We start from the raw sequence: 26,055 nt of genomic DNA, 5'->3' as shown, positions 1-26,055 counted from the left end.
ATGATGAGCAATCATTGTTTTGAGAAACTAGATTGGAGTATCCGTGATACATTAAAGTGTGATAAAGTGTTTGGTGGGAAAGTCGGTGTTCTAGGAGGTGACTTTCAATAAATTCTGCCAGTAATCATCGGTGGTCTCAGAGACTATCATGGCAACTTTGAATTCATCTCCTATTTGGTCTAATTGGAAAGTACTTCAACTAAAGACGAATATGAGACTTCTTCATGGAACTGGCACTTCTATGAATCAAGAATTAGAGGATTTTTCTAAGTGGATTTTGGATATTGGTGATGGAAAACTAATTAAATATGCCCAATACAGGAAAAGCAGAAATAGAATCCCCACCGGATATGTTGATAACTGGAGATGGCGATCCTATGAAAAACATTGTTGCGGAGATTATGGTCAATCTTATACAACTACCCGTGATCCAGTTTTTTTTTCTTCAAGAAAGGATAGTACTCACTCCACAGAATCAAGATGTTGATGTTATTAACGATTCATGCTATCTCGGCTCGAAGGTATTCATTAGGTGCTTTCATATATCTCCTTTTACTCAGTTATTATATAATACATTCTTCCAGTTTTAAAATAATTTGTAGATTTAATTTAGAATTCTCTTGTTTTATTATACATGTTTTGATCAGGTGATGAATATAAATATCTTAGCATTGATAGCATTGATACTTTGGACACAAGGAAAATCGATGAAGTTGTCTATATACTAGAATACCTTAATAGTATTAAGGTATTTGGATTGTCTGAAGTTGAAGATAGGAGCTCCAATCATGTTACTGAGGAATATTGATCCTAAGGATGGTTTGTGTAATGGTACAAGGTTTCTTATTACTCGGCTAGCTATACATGTAATTGAGGCTAGCCATATTACTGGTGATGAGGTTGGAAAAGGGTTATCATACCTAGGATGTTTGTTTCACCACCAAAAGCAAGGTTCTTTTTTAGAATGTGTTGGAGACAATTTCCCATTACGATAGCTTTTGCTATGACTATAAACAAGAGTTAGGGACAAACTCTACAAAGAGTGAGATTATATTTACCAAGATCAGTGTTTTCTCATGGTTAACTTTATGTGGTTGTATCTAGGATGACAACGCGACAAGGATTGAAGATTTTAATTACAGATAAGACGGTAAATCGCAAGAGAAGACAATGAATGTCGTTTACAAAGATGTGTTTGAGAATATTCATAAAACTCGTGTTTGTATTAATTCGGTTTGTTTGTTTACATTTAAAAAACTATTTGAATCGTTGTCTAGATGTTCTTACGACTTGTTTTAGACTATTTCCTCATTTAGTTTACGTATTGATATCGTGTCTTTTAGAAACATCAGTTTTCCTCGCCCAATGTTCTTCGTCGATGGTTATTGTGATACAGAGAAGGATATGTCTTTCTCTGTTTTATCTATTGATTATTTATGAGAAGCAGTTTTCGTAAGGTATATGAATTATTGTCAACAAATTAATCATTTAAAAAGCGAAGCAACCACTTTAAGATCGGAAAAAGTGCTGAGAAAAATTGGATATATTCCAATTATGTTTGTGAAAAACTCTGATCATGATCCGAGAGACTTTGACAATGAATTTTATACATTTGGAAAGAAAAGGTATTTCCGAATTGTTTTGATGTTAATCAACTCGACAAAGTTTTGAAAAATCGCAGCCCGAGCAGCGCGCAAGCAAGCCACCTAGTAAATAATAAACAAGGCTCAATCCAAGTAACTCAAACCCAAAATTCAATCTAAATCGTCTATGACTGTAATTTGTCCTCACACTCTGACTCCTAGGAAAAATGAAAAAAACAAATCAATGGAATCTTTATCACTAAAGTTACAACACACAGAGAGATCTGTTAAGAATGAAAGATCTCATTTTGCCTCGTCCTCGTCATCCAAATTAGCATCTTGTTCTTCTTCTTCTTCTTCAACATTGTTCTCTTCTTGCCTTCCCGGAGAATTCTCTTCCTGGGGGGTTGAATTTGGCTGACTCTCCATCAATTCACCTTCTTCATCTGATGATGAAAGTGCCCTTCTTCGTCTCGCAACTGAAGCAAGTACCTGTACCCACCCAAACCGATGCGGTGTCAAAATAATTTCCTCGATTCATTGCAGTTTATGTAAAACCGAAACAACTGGCATTGTATTACCAGATATTTCCTATGTTCTTCAGCTTTACGGCGTGCTGCTTCTGCCAAAGCAGCCTGACGAGCAACTTCTAGTCTCTGCGGATTCTGCAGCTCCTCACCCTCACTGCCTCACGGTGAACGTTTGCTCCTTCCAGCAAGTGTGTGCAATACTGAACATGGGTTTGTATTTTCTTACCATCAAACCCATGAACGTGGAGGTCTAAAGCAGTAGACAACTGACTGAATACACGAACAACATTCTCTGCTTCTGTAACTGTTTGGCGCACCTGCAGAGTCATCAAGCAGATCTCTTGTCAGGTGGAGATCAATTAGTCTAAAGTTCTCCTCATTAAACAAGACAGCAAATCCTTAGATCAGGTGTTAGCTCATACTAAGATTTCAAAGGTTAGCCATTACTATGCAGGGTCGTGGTGAAAAGTTCTACATACACAAGTGACAAGCTGTAGAAGCAAGCTCATAATCCTACATATTCCCAAGTAAGGGGAAATATCAGAGGCTTAAAAAGAGATGATTTTTAGATGGACAACCTCATCAGCTGTTCTCTTTTTCTTTTGTAGTGTGGAAGATGATGATCTGCATTACAGCACCCAAATCAAATCTGAAGGGTAATTTGAAGGAGTCAAGTGAATGGCCCTTAACAGTGTCTTTTTGCACTCTTACCAATGCTCAGCCTCATAATGGGTACGTGCTAAGTAAAAAAGAATTTGAGAGTCTGTGTTGTAAAAGAACTTCCGCAAGCAATTTTGATACTACAAACAACATGGTTAATGAACAGAAACATCAGCAAAAACATAGAAATTAACCCAAAGAAGATAAAAGTACTAAATAAAAATGACAAACCATTTTTACGGCTAAGGCAAAATTCCCTTGGACAAAGTACACGGTACACATGAGCCATATTCACCCATACATCAGGCATTTGAAGAAACACACTTCCGCTTCCAGCTTCTTGAATCTAAAATATTCAAAAAGTTCAATGACTTGAAGACTTAACTTTCTAAACCATGAACAGTAACTGATCAAGCTGACCTGAGTAAAAAGATCCTTGGCAATATCAAATTGTCCTTTCTCTGCCAAAATAATGCCAGAACCGTTGTTCGCATACATGTTAGAATTATGTTGAGTCAGGACTTGTTCATTCCATCGATCGAAAATTAGTAATAATTTCAGGTCGCCCCATGCATCAATCAGAAAGGAAAAAGAATTCATGGCAACCTAATGCAGATCGCTTGACCCAAATGATCAGCTGAATTATCAGTTAAAGGTTGTTCAACTAGTTTTCAGATTTCACTATATTATTAATGTGTTGTGCAAGCCCAAGACTCATTCCCAAGACTTAGAATTTCCAAAACCCACACTTGAAAAGAAAAATGTAAGATCAATCTTGATTTATAAAAATTGCAAAATATCTTCCACCGAACTAAAACAAAATGTTAACCACAGCCATAATAATCATTATATTATATTGTGTGAAATCTTAATCTGATGTGGCGAGTTCATAGCGATTCTCGGAAAAAAACGATGATGTGTTTTATTATCATTCGTCTGTTTTGCTTACATATCATTTTACTTAAATCAAACCGAGAATTCGATTCGAATATACCAAGATTTTTTAAAATGATTTCGAATGGTTTATCTGACCAAACAAATTCTAATTTTATTTTGTTAATTACAACTAACCAACTTATTTTCAATATAAATTTTAATTATCGGTTTGATTTGGGTAAAACGGTCAAATTTGATATTAGACCTTTTCTTTGATAAAAACTCTATGTCGTTTTTACTTAAATCAAACCGAGAATCTGATTTCAAATATATCGAAAAATGATTTCAAATGGTTTATCTGACCAAACGAATTCTGATTTTGTTTCGTTAATTACAACTAACCAACTGGTTTTTAATATAAGTTTAATTATCATTTTGATTTGGATAAAATGGTCAAATTCGGGATTAGACTTTTTCTTTGATAAAAACCCCACAAAATCAAAATTATTTCGGTATGGTTTTAATGTTTCAACTAACCAATCAGATTTCTGTATTAATTTGATTATTTAAATTTTGGTATAATGTATTTCTAGCGCGATTAGATTCGGATGTCTTGGATTTGATAGTGTATTGTTTACCCAAGTAATTCGTTTTTTTCCTCCTAACATGATTTCAAAGTCTTAATTGATCAAAAACTTATTTAATAATAAAGCATGTAGTCCTGTTCGTGTTTTATCGTTTTTAAATGAGCTCGAAAGTTTCTCATAAGCTATGGAGACATGTTTTCAAAGTCTCTATCACCTCATGTTAAATCATCTTTTTAAGCTCTGGATTTCACAAATTTGTTTGACGTATAAATTTATAATTGCAGAATTTAGTTACTCTAGGCAAATAAAAGGGTCGCTTCCACTTAAACTAATAAGCACCTAATTTTTATCACCAATTTGAAACATGTTCTAGAAGTTGAAAAAATTCAAAAGCAGAACTTTGGTCATCAATTTTTTATCCTGGTTTTAACAAACACATGAATTTTTCTGCTGGAACCTCACAATTTCTTTTGCCATCATCTTAACTTGCAGAACTTTCTAACTCTACACAAATAAGTATGTCGTATTTACTTTAATATGTTTCCTTTTTCTTTGATAAACCCCCCCCTCCACAAAATCAAAATCATTCTGGTATGGTTTTAATATTTCAACTAACTAATCATAATTTTGTATTAATTTGATTACTTAAATTTTGGTATAGCATAATTCTTTCGCGATTAGATTCTGATATTTAACCTCCTTTGTTATTCCAAGGATAAATTTTGTTTGTTGTAAAAAGTTAGTTTAATTAAACTAAAACAAAAAATTAAATTTACAAAAAGTACAATTTATAATACTATTACGCCCATATTTGGTACTTCCTCTGTTCAGAATTATTTAATGTTTTAAGAGATTTTTTTTGTTCAGAATTTTTTGATGTTCTCACTTTTCAATGTAAAATTTAATAAATTTTTATTGTTTTTTATCTTTTATTTTTTTGGATATTGTCTTCTTATTGGTTGAATTATATTTAAATGAATTATAAATATTATTTTTAATGTAGAAAAAATAAAAATTAAATGAATTCTTAATATATGTGCAAAAACCTTAAATATCAAATAATTTTGAACAGAGGTATAAAATGATAATAGACACATATTAAAAAAAAAACATCTCCTTCCATGAAAGAGCAATTTTATGCATATAAAAATAGTTAGTTTGACAAATTAAATCAAATAAAAAAATAAATTATACCAAAAAATGTTCTCTAATAATCCATCTAAATATCTTAATTGTAAATTTAACAAAAAAAATAAGCAGATCAATATAGCAAAAAGTAAAATACCTTAATTCTTATTATCTATATAGAACCACTTTTCATAACATTTAACCTTATAATTCAACCAGCTGCACATCACTAAACACTTAAATAAGTCATCGTCCAGTTTTTTTTTTTTCTTTTGTTTGTTCTTTCTCTTGTGGAATTATTTTTAGGCAAAGCTTGAAATATACATTACTTCAAGCACATGGTAATTTTCTTAACACTTATCTTCTTTTAAAACGCTCTGATTTATTACCTCATGAATGCAGCAATATACACAATAGAGTTCCAGAAAAGAGGATTACCACATGCGCATATAGTTGTTTTTCTTAGTTTCTTAGTTCTTGGTGAGACATCGACAAGTTTATTATTGCTGAGATTCCTAATAAAGATGAAGATCTCCTTCTATACGAAATTGTAGTGAGGTCATGTTACATGGACCATGTGGCACAAAAATCAGCGCAGTCCTTGTATGGTAGGTTGGAAAATGTTCAAAGTTCTTCCCCAAGGCCTTTAATCCAAAAACAACTATTGATGAAACTGGTTAATTGAAATAACAGAGGCATAAATATGGTAGAACAAGTAATAAGAAATGAGTTGAATGTGATAACTCTTATGTTATTCCATACAGTCAGGATCTATTGATTCGATTTTGAGCCCACATCAATGTCGAATGGTGCAACCAATCATGCTCTATTAAGTATTTGTTCAAATACATAACCAAAGGTTCTGACTGTGTAAGAGCTGTGAAAGCAGTAAAGAAAATGAAATAAAAGAGCATATAGTTGCAGGTTAAAATTTGATTTTTTTTAACTATTCTTTTAAGTTGTTTTCATTACAAACCGAACTTTTTAAAGTTTTAGTAAATGTCTGTTAAAATAGTGAAAAAGAAAACAATTGTATAGGATATGGTAAATATGGAAACAAATAACCACAATGAAGCTATAATTCATTCATCTATGACGTTAAATTCTTTAGTCTCAACAATTAGCTTTTTGGTTTCTAAAGTCAATATAATATACAGATATGTGTCCGCTTGTGAGGCTGTATGGCATATCTTGGAATTCGTTATTCAGTTTCGTACGATCGCAGTTGAGAAGCTTTTGTTCCATCATCCTCATCAACAACTTCTCGTGTATAACAAATATGACCCAGTTGAAGATGTGTTAAATCATATGTCTATTAGTCGGTCAAAATTCTTAGCGTGGATGGAATGCAATAATATGTATCCAGAAGCTAAAGAGCTCATTTATGATGATTTCCCAACTGAGTTTGCTTGGCATGTCAAGACAAGAACTTGGGAGCCACGAAAACTACGAAAAACTATAGGCAGGATCACATATGTGCCGCCTACATTAGGCGAAGTATACTGTCTACGAGTTTTACTTAACCTCGTGAAAGGACCTACATGTTTAGAATATATTATTATAGTAAACGGTGTGCTCTATGCTACTTTCCAAGAAGCTTGCTTTCAATTAGGATTGCTGGATTATGACAAAGAATATATTGTAGCAATCAAAGAAGCCAGTTATTGGGGATCTGGACGGTTTCTACGTAAACTATTTGTTATAATGTTGCTATCGAATAGTATTGGGTCAATCCTAAATGTATGGAATGCAACTTGGGAAATGCTATCAGATGATATTTTACACCAACAAAAGAAGATCGACCAAGTAAGTCATCTTTTTCCTGCTAACATGATTTCGAAGTCTTGGATTTGATCAAAATTTATTTAATGATAAAACATGTAGTCCTGTTCGCGTTTTATCGTTTTTAAATGAGCTCGAAAGTTCCAGAGTTCATAAGCTATGGAGATGTGTTTTCAAAGTCTCTATCACCTCATGTTAAATCATCTTTATAAGCTATGGATTTCACAATTGTCGTATAAATCTATAATTGCAGAATTTAGCTACTTTAGGAAAATAAAAAGGTCGCTTCCACTTAAACTAATAAGCACCTAATTTTTTATCACCACTTTGAAATGTGTTTTAGAAGTTGCAAAAACTTGTAGAACTTTGGCCATCAATTTTTTTATCCAGTTTTTAACAAATTCACGAATTTTTCTGCTGGAACCTCACAATTTCTATTGCCATCATCTTAACTTGCATAACTTTCTAACTCTGCACAAATAAGTATGTCGTATTCACTTTAAATTATTTTCTGCTAATTTTTTCCAGTTCTATTCGCAGATTTGGTTATTGATGATTAAGAAATTAAAAACTTCACATTATCAGATAAGGAGAAGCTGTTGCGTGCGAGTGGTAATTCTCTATCCGATTTCAATAAGATGTCCTGTCCGGATGAGATCGAGATCAACAAATACAAAAATACTTTACTATGTGACGAGAAGAGTTATAATCGAAACGAACTGCGAGAAAAACATATTGAGCTCATGTCAAAGATAACTGATGAACAGCTTGGGATTTACACGGAGATATTAGACGCAGTGAACCTCGATGCTGGTGGAGTCTTTATTTTCGTCTACGGTTTTGGTGATACTGGGAAAACTTTGAGTGTTCTAGGAGCTGCTTTGAGATCAAAAGGTAAAGTAGGATTGTATCACTGCTATTGCAAGGTGGAAGAACGGCACATTCTAGATTTGGCATTCCTATTAATGTTAATAACCATACCACATACACGATAAAGTCGGGTTCGTATTTGCCGGAATTAATTAAAGAGACTCGACTTATAATATAGGATGAGGCCCCCATGAAGAACAAGTTCTTCTTCGAGACATTGCATAGAAGCATGTGTAATATATTAGTATCAGGAACCGTTTGGTGGTACGGTGATTGTTTTTGGCAGTGATTTTAGATAGATTTTGCCAGTAATATCAGAAGGTCTCAAACCGCGATGGCTGCTTTAAATTCATCAGTGCTTTGGCGCAAATGTAAAGTTTTACAACTTACATGAAATCTGAGATTGCACGCAGATCTGACTGATGATGATACTGAAGATCTTTAAGCATTCTTAAAGTGGATATTAGATATTGGTGATGGAAAAATAAACGAGCCTATTACTGGAGAAGTCGAAATTGAGATACAAGAAGATTTGCTAATTCTTGATTGTGACGATCTTGTACGATCAATTGTTTGGGAGATTTACTATGAATCGGTTTACCACCAATACAGATGCACAGTTCTTTAGAGATAGAACTATCTTAAGTCCTAGGAATGCGGATGTGGAGATCATAAACAAATATATACTATCAAAGTTACCAGGTATTTTTCAAACTTTGAAAACAATTTCAATATCATAATTCGGCCAATAAATTTAAAATATGGAGACGTATTTTAACAATAATATGGACTTAGTCATGAGCGATCTTCATCTTAAAAATGTTTTATACATTCGTATTTCAAATTAAATATTGAATGATTATTAAAAATGGTACTAAAATTAATATTCTATTATATGTAACTAATGTTTGAAATTATTAAATATTCACAAGAAGAAAAAATATATCTAATTGCAGATAGTATTGAGCCTTCAGACACAAGTGATGCTGACGACATCGTATATATGCAAGGGTTTTTGAATAGCATTAAGATTTTAGGTATGTCTAATCACGAACTATTCTTGAAGCTGGGAGCTCCAACAATGTTACTACAAAACATTGACCCTAAGAGTGGATTGTGCACAAGATTGATGGTGACTAAGTTGGCAAATCATGTTACTGAGGATGTTTGTAACACTGGTAGACGCATGTGTTGTAGATTGTTCCCCATAACACTTGCTTTTGCAATGACTATTAACAAAAGTTAAGGTCAAACACTTGAGAGAGTTAATGTTGAATTTAGCCAAACTGTATGCTCTCACGATCAGCTCTACGTTGCAGTTTCAAGAGTAACATCTAGAAAATATTTGAAAATACTTATTACCGAGGAGAAAAGAGTACCACAAAAGAAAACAATGAATATTGTCTGCAAGAAAGATTATGCTAAAATTTTGTGCTTAATCGATATGTTTACAAAAACTAGAAGAACATCTTTTTGTTTTCATTCTTTAGAGATATTTGTCACTTTTATATTCATTTTCTAATTAAAGTCATTTGTTGCACTATTTTACATATTTCTTTGTTTGACAGATATCGGTTGTTACTTACGAGTGGATGCTATTTAGTTGAACAAACAAATTTAACATATAATTTTTACAAAGAAATTGCGATTAAAGAGTAAGGTTAAGACTTAAAAACAACTATTCCAATACAAATTTTAATTTTTTCCCGCAGTTATTGAACATTAGAAGACAAGAATATAACTATTAAAATATAAAAAAAACGTCAAATACATTTTAAATCAAAAACTCTACGAACTATATGTGTATTTTAAAAACAAACTAAATTATTAAATTACAAAAATAACATTCATGTTATAGCAGAAACATATTTATAAACTTTATACAAAAATAATAAAAAATATTAATGAAAACATATAAAATTATAATTTAACTCCGCATAGGGTGTAGGCCAAATCACTAATTTTTAATCAACCAACAGAACAAACGAAGTCAGTCTCTTTCTACCGAAGAATTTTAGGAACGACATTAATGCTTACTTTATTATTCCATCATTTCCTATTCTCTATTCAAATGTAAGATTTCATTATCTGGTAGATATTTCATCGTATGTGCTTACTACACAAGGAAGACAACACGTGCTCCCCACACAAAAGACAGAAAAACCATATGCATGCCGAATGATAATATTTCTGTCCAAAGTTTACGAATTTCAGCAATTTAATTATGGTCTCTAGTAGGTAAGAAGACCACAAAGATTAATAAAGACATCATGTTTGATTGATTCATTACATTTGTTGTGTGTTCTCTTCTTCTTGCAGCTGCTGTTGGACTCTCATTTCTTCAGTTCACAAACATGAACTCAATGAGAAACTTGACGATCACTGGTCTTTCGCTGTGTCTCGGCATCTCGATACCTCAGTTCTTTGTTCAGAACTGGGACACCTAGATATTACGGGCTAGTTCACACAAATGCAGGATGGTTCAATGCCTTCTTGAAGACGGTGTTTATGTCTCCGGCGACTGTGGGATTGATCATTGCGGTTTTTATGGACAATACAGTTGAAGCTGAGAGATCAAAGAAAGACAGAGGCATGCCTTGGTGCGTAAAGTTTAGAACCTTCAGTGGAAATAATGGTAATAGAGAGTTTTACACTTTGCCTTTTAATCTCAACAGATTCTTCCCTCCTACTTAGCAGATGAAACAGAGTCTTCTCAAGAAGCTTTTAAATTCTGGTAATTCTATTTTTGGGTGGTGGTTTTAATTGATAACTTCCATTGTTGAAGTAGTTATTATACTTCAAGATTCAATATTTTATTCTTTTCTGTAGATTTAATAAGTTCTTAATCTCAAATCGTATTTCTGGTTCACCTGTAATTATAACTTTCATCATTTAATCACTCAATCTATACCCATTAGATTACATAATAGAGTTTTAACCAAATTGAGTTCTTCAATAAACTCATCAATTGATAATAACCAACATTGTTGAAGTAGTTTTTTACTTCAAGATTCAACCTTTTATGTAGATTCCGAAAATTGTTGATCAGATAATTTTCTTGTATTGAAATTGAGTTCTTGTATAAACTTTTTCATTAATTATTAAGTGGATAATAACTTTTAATCAAATTGGGTTTTTATTGATAAACCTCCATTCTTGTAGTAGCGTTTTTACTTCTTTTCTGTACTTTCAATAATTCTTGTTATGAAATTGGTGAATCGAGTACTTCTTTAACTTTTCATCATTTATTCACTCAATGTAAGCCCATTAGATTCACATGATTCACATAATTAAGTTTTAAACAGATTAGGTTACTCATCATTCATCTTAATCGAATTCGGTTGTTGGAAAAAACATCACTACTTCAAATAGTCAAACACATTTCGTTATCGAATTGGAATCTTGTAAGATAGTCATCATAATCTAACCCCTTAAATTGGGAAACTCAAATCTAATTTTAACTAAGAACTACCTCAATTTTAGTTTTGAAAATATGTAGATCATAAGAAAAGTTTTATTTAATTGGGGAAGCCTCAGTTTAGCCAGCGTTTTTTACATCAAAGAAATAAACTCAGACGGTAATTCCATATTTTAGCAATAATCATCATAGGCTTTCTTCCCACTAACTACTCTTAAAATCAAAATTTTCGATTAAGATAAATGTAATCGCCGAAATGGCTCCGTAGATCGTAGAATGATCAAGATCCACAGGTTCCTATCAGAAAGCGAAACACAAACATTTGTTTATGTCCAATGTAGCATCAAAGATCAAAGCCCAGAAGCTATCATCGACGTGGCATCGGACAATTTCATCACAAAGTTATTCAAAAAGATCAAAATTAAAACCCCTCAGGAACCCTTTTCAAATCACCCACACAGCGAACACAGAACGGTGGGAAAGTACGGTGAAGATAACCGGACCGGTCAGCCCGAACCGTAACCGTAAACGGAATCGGGTTAAGATCCGAATTCGGTTCATGAACAGCTGAATCGGTGGATTGGGATATCTAAACCGGATGCAATCCTCGATCAGTAAGCTGTTGTGTAAAGTGTCATACGGCACTTCCTATCTATGGGAATTCTTCTTCATCGGGTAATCAAATTTCAAAACCACAAATTTGAAAATTGGAAACAAAACAAAAAAAAACCATACGATAAGCTCGTTATTTTAGAGAAAATTCGGGAATCAGAGAATTTCGATAGCTACAGATGTGTTCGAGAGGATATTAGAGGGATGACGAGAGAAAGCTGGATTTATATAGATAAGTACGAGGCGGCGTAACGAGAAACCCTAATCTTATTGTGGTAAACCCTAGCCCAATAAGAGCCCATATGTGTGTGGGCATAAAATGACGGGATAAGTAAGAAGCTCACTTTAATTGGGCAATGGCAAAATCTTGGGAAAGAACTGGAAAAATACATCAATAATATATATAGAACCCTAAATCTAATTTCTTCAAACCATGTATCCCAATCGATTTTCACCAAATCGATTTCTGAAATCGACCTTATCTCTGGAATTCCCACTCCACACGAAATAATATAGATAGACTCAAGAAAGAATGGAAGAGTTGAAGATGTGAAACAGAGAGGCGAAATAAATGAGAATGAAATATGAAATCGACAAATACAAAAAAAATGGGGAAGATGCATAATTCACCAGATTTTGAGATCAATTGATTTATGTTTTTTTTTATCTTTTTTTTTGGGATCAATTTGTGGAGTTTCTCAAAATTTTGATTGATTATTTCTCATGTATTGTTATCGAGATTTTATCCCCATTCGGTCTCATTTGCACTTTTAATAAATGTCTTTGCATTTTCAATAAGCATCCGGTTATATTGGTTTAATCTTCATCTTATTTCGGTTTGTAATTGCATATTCGGTTTATGATCATGTGTCAATTTCATGTTTTTAGCGTCACTCTATTTTTACTATATTTGGGCATTTTCCAAAAGTTAATGAAAAAATGATATTTTTTTATCCTCTCTTCTTCTGACGCCATTAAAACATCATTGTCGAATCTAGATTTCAAGGTGGTCCTTCTAAACTTGTAACAACTTTTTACTCCTTGTTTTCATATTTCTTAAGAATCTCGAAGATTCTCAAGATCGGATTTATCATTCTCTCAAATTTACTGTTTCATTAGTAACAGAGCTTTGCACGATCTTTAAAGCTGAGAAATGGGTATGGAAACTCGCCAGCAGGAAAAACAAGCCAAACAAGCACTCGCTGAACAAGGAGGAGAGCTGCGACAGCAGCAACAGAAGCAGCTCGAGGAGCAACAAACCCAAACCGACGCACTCGAAGAACGATTCAGTAAACTCGAATCGATGATTAGCTCTTATTTCTCTCGAGAAGGGTCCGGTTCTCAACACATGCAGAATCAAGGGCCTTGCGCTACACCCCTAGTTGGAGTCCTTTCTCAAGGGATGGTCTAATTACCGGATCCACAAGATCTGAATGGGGTGGAGCAACGTCCGCATGGGAAAAGGATCGCACCTCTTGTTGGAGTCCTCTCCCAAAGGATGATCCAGTCATCAGCTCCACCTGAGCTGAGTGGGGTCGATCGCTTCGTCGTCGGAGGAAATAACGCACGCACCTCCAGTTGGAGTCCCTTCACCAGGGATGTTCCAGTCACCAGCTCCGCCTAAACTGAGTGGGGCCAAGATTTCTTCCGTCTTACCCAACAGATTAGCTTCAAGACTGACCAAAATGGGTTTTCCTGGTTTTGATGGCTCAGATCTACGAGGTTGGGTGTTCCGATGTGAGCAATTCGATCTAGATGGTACGCCACTAAATCTCAAGGTTCGATTGGCTGCTCTACACCTTTCCGGACTCGCACTAGAATGGCATCGCAACTACCTCGCATAAAGGTATGGTGAGATCCCTTCCTGGACTGATTATGTGATGGCATTTCATCTCGATTTGCGGAGCTATATGATGACCCGATGTCGGAGCTTGTGAGCTTGAAACAAGCCGGCGATATGCTAGCTGATAACACCATATTTTGACCAGTTTTATGGATTGTTTCGAAATACTTTTTCTATGTTTTTTATTGCTTTCAAGTGTTTTTATTATGTTTTTCTAGTACTTGTAGTTTCAAGACTCTTTTTAGGAAACTTAGGAAAAAGATTAACAAAATGGATAGAAAACCAGATTTTCCGCTCAGAGTCAAACCGTCAGAAGTTCACCCTCGAATGCAGATTTTCTCACCGTTTGATCCAACTCCAATTTGGAGACCTTAAAGATGGAACTACCAGCTTTCCAGCATACTTTACAGCATGGCAAACCAACAGTTCAATCAAAAGTTACACGAAGAGCAAGATGTCCCGTAAACTAGCCGGCAAGCATTCTTACACGCGGCCAACACCCAATTCGCATTGGTCCCGTCATTCCCGACCGCGGAGATTGGTCTGTCCGGTCTAGAAACCCATTTTCAAACCTAAGTCGATTCCCTCCTTTGGAGAAACCCTAAGTGATGCCCATAAATGACTTGAACACTATAAATACATGTTGTAGAAGCACTAGATGAGAGAGACATATATACAATTTTTCTTTTATCACCTTTTAAGTTTTTGCCTTTCATTTTCTTAGTTTTAGGTCTAGGGAGATAGAGATCTATCTCTTGAACCCTTTTTGTTCCTTTACCATATTTCTATTCAGCTTTTCAATACAATGTTTTTGCTTTCTTTAATCATGTTTGAGTAGTTTTATTGTTGGGTTTAATGGATTTTCGATAAGGGCTATACATGTTCGATGAGGATTCCATTAGCTATTGAAGCCAAATCCTATAAATTTTTATTCTAAACTTATTTTTAATGCATGGGAGTAGCGTCATGAACTACAATCTGATCTAGGTCTTTGGTCTTGCGAATGTTTTTATCCAGGGCCAGATATAGTTTGAGAAGGGCAGATCAACCATAAGAGTGAAAACCTACCTATGGGCAAACTATGAATGTTGAGGAGTCTTTAGCAAGCTTGCATATTTTCTCTTCCAAGACCAGAGTGGAAACCTACTGGTCAGGATTGGGAGAGATAGCTGGTTATAATCACGACAGTGGCGTATTCAAACGTTTGTGACTCGAGTTCTGAAAGTTTTAGCGAGGATATTTTGATTTAGGTTTTTAGCAATGTTTTGAATCATTCATCCTCGGAGAGAATTTCCTTGAAACCCCAGCATCTCATTTCTATAAGTTTTCCAGTGATTTTATTCAAGTTTTTAGGTCTAGTCTCAGTCCAGCCAATTTCATTCATACAATTTAGGTTTAGTCGTTTTCCTCGTTTTTAGTTGACTATTAGGTAATTTTGATTTTCATATTTTTCCGTTTAGATTAGTTTTTACGTTTTAAAGATACCACCAAAACCCTTTAAAATATCGCCTGGTTCTAGACTTTCTTACTTTATATTTCTTTCGAAGGCTTTTGCAGAAAAGAACCTCCTTCTGTGTGGATTCGATCCCTAAGTACTACAATCAGCTGTGTACTTGCGGCTTATTGATTTCATTAAGGTAAAACTTGACGCCCTCACCATGCACGCAATCACTAGCGTTATACCATGAAAAGTTTGAGAGACTTTGCTCGAGGGTGACAATACCTGCACATCACGCCTTTAGCATCTTCCTCTCCAACATGAACCCACATTTAGATTTTCACACCAGACAGTTCAGCATCAAAACGGTGGCCGAAGCAGCTCGGATAGCCAAGTTGCACGAGTCCTTGCTTCTCGACACGCCGGTGAAGCAAGCTAGAGTTCCCTTTAATCCATTCCAGCGATCCAACAACCAGTTCCAACTCAAGCACTCCAAAACTGTTCCATTACTTCCCACTCCAGAGACTAACAAACAGATCTCTCTCAAACCGGGTTTTCCTTCAAAACACACCACTGAAAAGGGCCCTAGAAGCTCAGTTACGAAGAGATGCAGGAGCGACGCTCGAAGGGGCTGTGTATGTTCTGCGAAGAACCTTATACACCAGGGCATCATCTAAAACACAAGCGCTCTCAGGTGTATTTCTTGGAAGCTGAGGATGAGCTATCTTCAGATCATGATGAGTTTACGGAGTTCCCAGTTACAGAGTCTACACCCATCGAGACTCCAACTGAGCCTAACGGAGAGAATGCTCTGTCTATTTCCAATCACGCTCTCAATGGGTTATATTCCTACAATTGTATGTGGGGTGGTATGACAATATGGGAAACATAAGCTGTATATTTTGATTGATGCGGGTAGCTGATAACACCGTATTTTGACCATTTTTATGGATCGTTTTGAAATACTTTTTCTATGTTTTTAATTGCTTTTAAGTGCTCTTATTACGTTTTTCTAGTATTTGTAGTTCCAAGACTCTTTTCAGGTAATTTAGGGAAAAGCTTAACAAAATGGATAGAAAACCAGATTTCAGCTCGGAGTCAAACCGTCAGAAGTTCACCCCCGATTGAAGGCCTTCTCACCGTCTGATCCAGCTCAAATTTGGAGATCTTAAAGATGGAAGTATCAGCTTTCCAGAACACTTTACAGCTTGGCAATCCAACGGTTCAATCAAAAGATACGCGACGAGCAAGATGTCCCGTAAACCAGCCGGCAAGCGTCTCCACCCGCGGCCAACAGGTCATTCCCCGTGGTCACAAACACCGCGACCGCGGCCAGCCACCCATTCCCCGCGGTCACGCACATCTCGACCGCGGCCAGCTAACTCCGACTTTGAAGGCCCATTTCTGAAGCCCGTATCATTTTCCCAGCCTCAATTCCGGAACCCTAGACACCAGAGAGTATTGGAGACTATAAATACATGTCATTTAGGTCGTTTTTAGAGAGAGAAGGAGAAGAGACGAAATACTTTACAGAAATTTTACTTTAAGCTTTGTTTTTAGGTTTTAGGGAGAGAGAGATCTGTCTCTTGAACCCTTGTTCTTTCTTTTTCGATTTCGGTTTCTATTCTACTTTTTAATACTATGTTTTTTATTTCGTTTATTATGTCTGAGTAGTTTTATTGTTGGGCCTAAGGGATTTTCGATGGGGATATATATGTTCGATGAGGATTCCATGAGCTTATGAGCCGAATCTTAGAAGTTTTTCTTCTGAATTCGTTTTTACTGCATGAGAGTAGCGTCATGAACTACAATCTGATCCAGATGCTTGGTGATACGAAAGTGTTCATCCGGTGTCAGATCTAGTTTGGGAGAGCAAAACAAACATAGGAGTGGAAACCTACCTATGGGCGATTTGTGAATGCTGACGAGTCTTAAACATAATTCACCTCTTCTTTTCTAGGGCCAGAGTAGAAACCTACTGGTCAGGGTTGAGAGAGATAGTTGTCTATGATCACAACAGTGGCGTATTCATACGTCCGTGACTCCAGTTCGAAAAGTTTAAGCTAAGATCTTATCAAATTTACTCTCTAGCAATGTTTTGAATCGTTCATACCCCTGAGAAAACTTCCCTGAACCTCAGCGCCTCTTTTCTTATAGATTTACACCGATTTTCATTCAAGCTTTAGTCTAGTTTCTTTACTCTTTCAATCGATTTTTACTTAGCAATTAGGTTTAGCCGTTTTTCTCGTTTTTACTCGTTTTCGTTAAGTTTAGTTATTAGGTCATTTTAATTATCGTATTTTCTCTTTAGGATTTGTTTTTACATTTTAAACACACCACCAAAACCCTCACAAAACTCGCTTGGTTCTAAACTTCCTTACTTTATATTTCTTTCGAAGGCTTTTGCAGGAAAGATCCTCCTTCCCTGTGGATTCGATCCTTAAGTACTACAATCGATCAGCTGTGCACTTGCGGCTATTGATTTCATTTAGGGTAAAACTTGACACCCTCGACACGACACACATCAGTAGCACACACAATTTCCTTGATTTGAAGTTATCTAAGGATATTGGTTGCAAACTGGACAGCATCAAGCCTATGCCTGTCTCCAGAGCTCTCAGGGGCCGGATTCGCACCTCCTACATCTGTCAGAGTTTTTCTTGGAGGGTTCAAGGCTACGATTATACATCAGAAGTCAGAACTCTTCCACTCGACTGGTGTGATCTCGTGCTAGGAGTACAATGGCTCTGCAATCTAGGCCCAATTCTATGGGATTTCCTCAACTTGAGGATGGATTTTAATATAAACGGAGTGAAGAATGTTCTATGCGGGGTCACAAAATCCGGTTGTAAGATGATAAAGGACAGTAGCCTCAATAAACTTCTTCGGGACCCAGAGTGCTCTCTTACGCATCAGGGACATGGAAGAGGATCCAAATACCACTCCTTTGGAGCCAGAGGTGGTGTTCTCGCATATTTCAACTGCCGGAGATGATAGATCCACATATCCAGATATACAGAGCTTAATCAACACTTTCTCTGATCTCTTCACTGAACCAATGGAACTTCCACCATTTTGTGAGGGTATTGATCACAAGATCCCACTGGATAATGGTGCTAACCCCATCAGCCAAAGGCCGTACTGTTATCGAAAAGATGGTGAAGGAAATGTTGATGCAGGGGATAATTCAGTCCTTAATTATGCTTCTCCCATCGTATTGGTGAAGAAAAAATATGGTACCTGGCGAATTTGCGTAGATTACCACGGATTGAATAAACAGACCGTCAAAGATAAGTATCTTATCCTGTTGTTGGAAGACCTTTTTGATGAGTTAGGTGGTGCACGGCTCTTCTCTAAGCTTGACTTGCATTCGGGCTTTTACCAACTTCGCATGTCACCAGAAGACATCTACAAGACTGCTTTCAAGACCCATTCAGGACACTACGAGTACCTTGTGATGCCCTTTGGGCTCACAAATGCGCCCTGCACTTTTCAAGGTCTTATGAATCACGTGTTTTGTGACATCGTGAGGAAGTTCCTGCTAGTTTTCTTCGACGACATCCTAGTGTACAGCTTCACCTGGGAGCTCCACTTACAGCACCTCTCTGCTGTTTTTGCAATTTTGCACCAACAGAAATTGTATCTCAAGCTGTCAAAATGCACTTTTGGTGCAGTGGTGATTGAGTACCTCAGGAAATCATCTCTGTTGAAGGTGTCAGTACTGACCCACGCAAAATTGATTCCATCCAACAATGGTCAGTTCCAAAATCACAGAAACATCTTCGAAGTGTCCTTGGTCTCGCCAATTACTATCGTCATTTTATCAGATGCTACAGCGTCATTGCCAAACCTCTCTCTACCCTCCTAAAAATGATGGATTCACATGTAATGAAGAGGCTCAGAATGCTTTCGACCAACTGAAGAATGCCTTGACATCATCTTCTACTCTTGCTCTTCCTGATTTCAATAAGACCTTCATTGTCGAGACAGACGCTTCAAACAAGGGGATTGGGGCGGTTTTAATGCAAGATCACCACCACCCCATTTGCTTCATCAGTCGTGATTTGGGTCCCTGACATCAGTCACTCTCGGTGTACGAGAAAAATTTGCTTGATGTTGTTCATGCTGTTCATACATGGAATGCCTACCTGGAACATCGCCCATTCATCATCAAGACAGACCAGAAGAGTATTAAGAACCTGCTTGATCAGAAGGTCTCCACTCCTTTCCAGCATATGTGGTTGTCAAAGCTTATGGGTTATACTTTTGAGATTCATTACAAACAGGAAAAGGAGAATGTGGCCGCTGATGCTTTATCACGCGTGTCTGCCTCTCAGTTCCTGCATATCACACTCTCCTCAGTCGACCTAGAGCTTTATGAGTCCATATCTTCCCCCTGGAAATCTGACCCTTTGCTTCAGAAAATTATTGCAAAGCTGCAGGCCAATAAATCTTCTCACCCTTCACTTTCATATATACACTAACCAGTTAGGCCGCAAGGGTAAACTGGTGATTGGCAACAGTTTCTCCCTGAAACTTCAACTTTTCTGATGGCTACATGATTCATCCGTGGGAGGTTACTCGGGTTGAGATGCCACTTTACGCTGTCTCAAGTCCCTTTTCTATTGGCCTAAGATGTCAGCTGAAGCAAAGACCTATGTTTGTAACTGCTCTGTTTGTCAACGCAACAAGTACGACCTTGTTGCCAAGTTCAGGTTACTCCAACCCCTTCCAATTCTTGCTTGTGTTTGGAAATCTGTTATTTTATTGAGGGTCTTTCACCCTCTCCGAAGAAGCACTGTATTTTGGTGGTGGTTGACCGGCTAAGTAAAAATGCCCAGTTCATAGCTCTCTGCCTCTCTCCCACACCCTACACCGTTCTGGCTTATCTCAACAACGTGTTTAAGCTTCATGGAATGCCTAAAGACATTGTAAGGGATCGAGATCCTACTTTCTTGAGTGCAGTTTGGTCTGAGTTATTTCAAGTCCATGGTGTTGAGCTTAAATACTCTACCTCCTACCACCACCAGGCCGATGGCCAGACTGAGGTCACAAATCGGACACTCGAAACATACCTCCGGTGTATGACTGTAGATGTTCCTTACACCTGGAGTGATTGGTTGCCTCTTGCTGGATGGTGGTATAACAACACGTTTCACTCCGCCATACAGAGTACTCCTTTTGAGGTAATTTACGGTCAACCTCCTCCCACACATCTTCCGGCCCTCAAATTCGAATCTCTGATCGTTCAATGATATTGGAAAATGATCGTTGACTTTGTATCCGGACAGCCTGTGAGCTTTAGACTGTCATGATTCTCTGTTTTAATTATTTTCACATTTAAATATTATATTATATTATTATTATCATTGTTATATATACTGGTGTTAGTAGCATTTAGAAATATATTCAAAATTTCTTATACCACAACCACTCACTCCTCGTCCTTTTTCACTTATACCATTCTTTACTCAAAATAAATCTCTCTCAGCAGCTTTGTGGATTCAGAGGCAGAGCCGGGTGCGATGGCCTTATCACTACTTTTTGCTATAAGCTTTCTCGGCGACTTGGATCTTACGGATTCACAGACAGAGTTCTTATCACTCATTCTTCAAATAATCACTTTCTACAACAACTCGGATTTATAACCGATTTAGAGGCAGAATCAGAGCTCATACCACATATCACACATCTATCATATATACCCCATCGTGGTCTCTACAAAGTCAAAGTGGGAGAGGAAGCTTACTAGCTTATGTATTAGGAAATAGCTACGTAACTCATAGTATCGCGAAAATATCCTTTTGTATATTTAGAATATATCCTATTACGTTAGGGTTTCTTGAGAGATTGTAATGTGTATATACTTTTGTATTGTTATTCAATGAAACAAGTTAAGTTCGATATCCAGTTCTACATGATATCAGAGCCTAAAGTGATCTAAAAACTCTTCTACAAATCAATTTTATTTTTTTGTTCATAGTTTGAACTCTTCTTTCTTTTAAGTTCATAGTTTGAACTCAGAAATCTTTGTTACTATGGCTTCGAAGACGTCGGTGGCAAAATCTGGAGAAACCACGAGTGAGAAAAGTGAGGAAGTTACGGTGGAGACAGTGAACCCTTTGCTTTATGCCTTTTATGTATCCGATAATCCGGGTTCAATGATTACTCTGATGATGTTAAGCAGAGATAATTTTAATCAGTGAGCCAACGAGATGCTCAATGCTCTCCAAGCCAAACGAAAAACGGGTTTCATCAATGGTATTTTGAAGAAACCAGAGATTGTGAGTACATATTATGATTCATGGGTGGCTGTGAATTCAATGGTGCTGGGTTAGATTCGAGCCTCCATCGAACTAAAGGTGAAGTCTTCCTTGCCGTTTTTTACGGAGGCTAGTCAGTTGTGGTCGTAGTTGAAGCTACGTTTATCTGTGGGGAACAAGGTGCATCTTCACCAAATTAAAGCTCAACTTGTGATTTGTCGTCAAAATGGTCAATCTATCATGGATTATTATGGCAGGCTGTAAAAACTTTGCGAGGAGTTTGTGATTTATTGGCTGATGCCGATGTGTACGTGTGGAGCGGCTCGAGAGATTGTCTAAGAACGTTATGACTGGATGATTCCCGTTACGGAGGCTTGTGCATTACTCTCATTGTGATGGATCCTTTGCTGTCTATTGGGGAAGTGTACTCTTTAGTGGTTTGCAAAAAACAGAGGTTGTCGTAAGTTCTAGCATGTGAGCAGCAACACAATGCAATGGGCTTTGTAACTCCTCATCTCGAGTCGTCTGCTCGCAAAGACGAGCAAGGTGGAAGCAGACTTGAATTATCCATCTTGAAAAATACAATGCAGTGCTCCATATATGGTCGCTTTAGACATGAGAAAAAGGACTGGGATTTCTTGAATGGTACACTGAACGTAACAGTGGTGTACGTGGTTCTAATGATCCATAAAAATAGTCAAAATCCGGTGTTATCAACTCCCCCAGACTTAGTCTTTTGTTTGTCCTCAAACAAAACAAAGACTAAATCTCGGCGAGAGGTTTGAAAACGCAGGAACTAAAAAAAATCTCAGAGACCAAACTCCTAGACCAATATCAATCAGTATGCATCAATCGGGAATAGCCTAGCAATACAGGCATAACTAGTCCGTTGATCCGTCATGCGGAAATCTATTGCACTAAGATCTAACTTCCAGTCAACTAGCTCTTAACATTCATTAAAAATCTCGGTGGTTCTCATCAAATAAAGTCTAGGCAAGGCAAACTAGGCTAAGTGTCAAAAAGGGTTATTCTAGGGGTAAGGCTTAAAGTGTTTATGGGTTACCTGAAGATCTGGAGGATGCAAGATATTATGCAAAACCGCAAGAGAGAGTGAAGTTGTTGGTATCCACAGTTTTCAGTCACTTTCTTCTTGCCATAGATTTCTGGTCTTCTTCCTCAGGTTCTCTCCTAACTCCCCCAGACTTAGATTTTTGTAAATCTTTCAAAAACATAGCTCTATAAACGCTTAGTTGTTGCTTCTTGCTCCACAAATTTCGACAATCTAGGACTCATTAGGCTTTTTGTTTCCCTCTCTCTTTTCTCATTTTTTTTTTTTTAAGAAAGAGAGGGAATACCTTTAGATATAGAGTCTTAGAGAGCACAAAATTACCAGTTAAGATCTATCTTGTAAAGCTTCATGAGGTTTCTGATACTCTTCATTCCCAATTCCATTCAGTCTCTTTTGTGAGTGACTGAAAACTGCGTCGCTCCTCTTCTCTCCGACGTTTTTGCACATATCTGCTGATATAAACTAAAGAGAGAATGCATGAGGATTGAAAACAAGGGTTTTGGGTTTAGGGTATGGTACCAGATAAAGATAAACTGGTCATCTAGGACGACAAAGAGTGGTAAAAGTGAGGGTAAAAGACGTCCTAGATGTGTATGTCGATGCCTGCCTAAAATCAATGATGAGAAAATTAGATGTCAATATTAAGGTCAAATAAAATGAGCTAGTATATCCTGTCAGAAAGAATTTCCATGAATATAAGTCCTCTGGTGGGAGTTCGTAGTGCAAGTATTCTAGCTACTGCCTAGTCTAGTGCTAACCACAAATGAGCTATCATGCATAGTGTAGAAACGTGCAGGTCTAAATCATCATAGTTTTGTGTCAAACATTCCTGAAAAATACTTAATGTTGAATAGGTTACATATTAAAATTTAAAAAGTGCTTGAAATTTGAAAGCAAAAGCAAGAAAATGATTAGTACGGATAGACATCCTCCCCCAGACTTAAATCACACTGTCCCCAGTGTGAAAAAGTTGGTGAGAAAATGGTGAATAAAAGCAAAATAAAATAAGATAAAAGAAAAGAAAATGATGATAGAACATGATGGCAGTGAAGTGCTGATCAATCACTCATCCTCCGATGTGTCTGCTGCGAACTGGTGCTGCTCCTGTAGGTGACAACGCGCTCAAAGCGTCGTCCCTGTCTCTCAACTCTGCGCTCCAGATCAGAATGTGTGTGTGATGATGTCGATTATGAGGTGTGGCCGGTCGAAACAGATGGCTGAAAATGAGCACGGGCCGCAGCTGCATCACGCTTTGCCTTGGCCACTATGTATTGGCCAATGGTGAATGGTAGACGAGGTACAGATGGCAGAAACTCATCGGGTTCCGGAGTCCATCCCGGACGTCCTCCTTTACACAATCTCGGGACAGATGCTGAAGGCAAGCAGACTCGGTGCTCCTCAGTGCCAATGCAATACTTGTAACCAAACCTGTCTGGATCGAAAGCGGCACGAGAGATAGTGTGATCGCGAGAGAGATAAAGTAGGTCATACCAGACATCGGGAAGTGGATCATCAGATGAGAAATCGAATCCTACAGCCTGTAGTATTGCTGTAATAACACTCCCGTAAGCTGGAGTAGCGTCCTCGCAACTATGTAAGTCATGCTTCACCTTTACCATGTTTTGTGCTATGATCTAGGTAAAGCAGGCAACTCGCGGGTCGTCCATAAATGCCATCTGAAGCGTAATGAGCTCGGTCTTCAAAACACATCCCATGTTGTCTCTAGATAAAATCGTGTGTGCTAAGAGTTTGTGCACAACTCTCACTGCAGGATGAGTAAAGAGGGCTGACTTGGATCTCCCGCTATCATAGACTCCATGACCCATCTCTCTCCACAAGTTAAAATCGGGTTCATCTTCAAGGTAAATGCCATCGGTGTATGGAAGCTTAAGAGCTTCACAAAGTGTAGAAATGGTGAGTGAGTAAGGCTGTCCGCGGATATAGAATGACAAGATGCCATCAGATGCTCTGGGGTTCCTCCTCTTAGTGTGGTGGAGTGTAATAGTTGCCAAGAACTCGCGGACTAGCTCAGGATAAGTTGGAAGGTTCAGCTCCATGTAGGGTCTCAGCTTAAGTGCATCGATGTACCAGATTACATCTTCTCTAATTCCAAGCATCTCAAGTGTATGATAATCAATGCAAGGCGTGGGTTTGATGTTCAGCTTCTTGAAACATCTTGCATAGTCCACTCTCGGGTTTATCTCCTTGCCAACATATCAGATCTGTGGTGGCTCGGGAGTTCCTCTCGTTTCTCTTGAGTGCTGGAGCAATCTCATCACATAGTTTCTTCTTCTCGGTCTTGCTTGGTTCAGCATGTACTCTCCAAGAGTAGCATCATCGGGAATGTCCTCGGAGCTGTCACCAGTGCGACGGCTTCTTCGGGATCTGGTTTGTTCCATTTTTCTGCAAGATGAGATGATTCTTGGAAAAAGAGTGAATATGGATTCTGATTCTAACACATTAACGATCAGTTATACCAATACTAGTATAAAGAGATTAATTAAAACCACAAGCAAGCATAATTGACATTAAATTGAAGAAATCGAGTAGTTCATGATTAGATTCGGATTTTTGATGTTCTCAACATAGAAATCTTCTAAAAATCGGTTTTAATGAGCAATTTCCATGTCAAATCTATAGGTTACCTAATACTAATCACTAATCACACAAGACTTAATCAGATTCATCCATTTTGCAGTTCCAAATTCAATTTTTATAAAGCATGTAGAATTCAAATTTCAAAAATATCAATTCCTCTTAAGCTAGGTGTTAAAATCGATTTTTTAGATAACCTAAAAGGAAAATCTATTGTTCTTAAGCTATTTCCACCATCAATAAACCAAGATTTGGGCTTTTTAAGAAAACTCTAAGTTCAAAAATCAATTAAAAATGGCGAGTTCGAGCTTTATACCTTGCTGGAAAGAGAGATTTGATGACAGAATTGAAATCAGCTTTGAAAAAGAATGAGGTTTGGGCCAAGAATCGCTTAAAAAGCTTAAGAATTGAAAAATGTGTTCTATCTCCTAAATCTCCAAGTCTTTTGGAAGAGAAGAAAAAAGGAGTTTTGTTCCAAAAAGTGCATTTCCTTTCTTTAAAAAACGTTTTTGTAGCAAAAACGGAAAATTTCCGGGAATTAATAAGTTTACGGGAACTTACCTTTCTTGTCTTGCACGCAACGAAGATTTAAAACTTACGGAAAATTTTAACGTGCTTTACCGGGAATGCTCCGGAAATCATCAGGAACTTTGAAAAGCGGCGGAAATCCGCATTCTCATCGCAACGACCAACGGCCGCGGTCAGGAGACGCGCGACCGCGGCGATCATGGGCTCGGCCGCGGTCACATTCACGGTGCCGCGGTCGATGCTCCCTTGGGCGCAGGTCGGTTGGTCGCGACT

General features: G+C 37.2%; 3 non-coding genes across 3 annotated transcripts; all 3 read right to left on the bottom strand.

Annotated features, from left to right (window-relative positions):
* Positions 1–11,547: 11,547 nt before the first annotated feature.
* Positions 11,548–11,627, bottom strand: LOC112084993. The gene has a single exon (XR_002898638.1). It is a non-coding gene; the product is annotated as a small nucleolar RNA snoZ7/snoR77 (small nucleolar RNA).
* A 47-nt stretch (positions 11,628–11,674) lies between these two features.
* LOC112084997 lies at positions 11,675–11,822 on the bottom strand. The gene has a single exon (XR_002898642.1). It is a non-coding gene; the product is annotated as a small nucleolar RNA snoR2/U65 (small nucleolar RNA).
* A 224-nt stretch (positions 11,823–12,046) lies between these two features.
* LOC112084999 lies at positions 12,047–12,111 on the bottom strand. Its single transcript, XR_002898644.1, has one exon. It is a non-coding gene; the product is annotated as a small nucleolar RNA U49 (small nucleolar RNA).
* Between the last annotated feature and the right edge of the window lie 13,944 nt (positions 12,112–26,055).

The sequence above is a fragment of the Eutrema salsugineum genome, unplaced genomic scaffold (genome assembly GCF_000478725.1).
Source record: "Eutrema salsugineum unplaced genomic scaffold, Eutsalg1_0 scaffold_4, whole genome shotgun sequence".
In the NCBI taxonomy this organism is placed as follows: Eukaryota; Viridiplantae; Streptophyta; class Magnoliopsida; order Brassicales; family Brassicaceae; genus Eutrema; species Eutrema salsugineum.
This window is presented reverse-complemented; position numbering and strand designations above follow the sequence as displayed.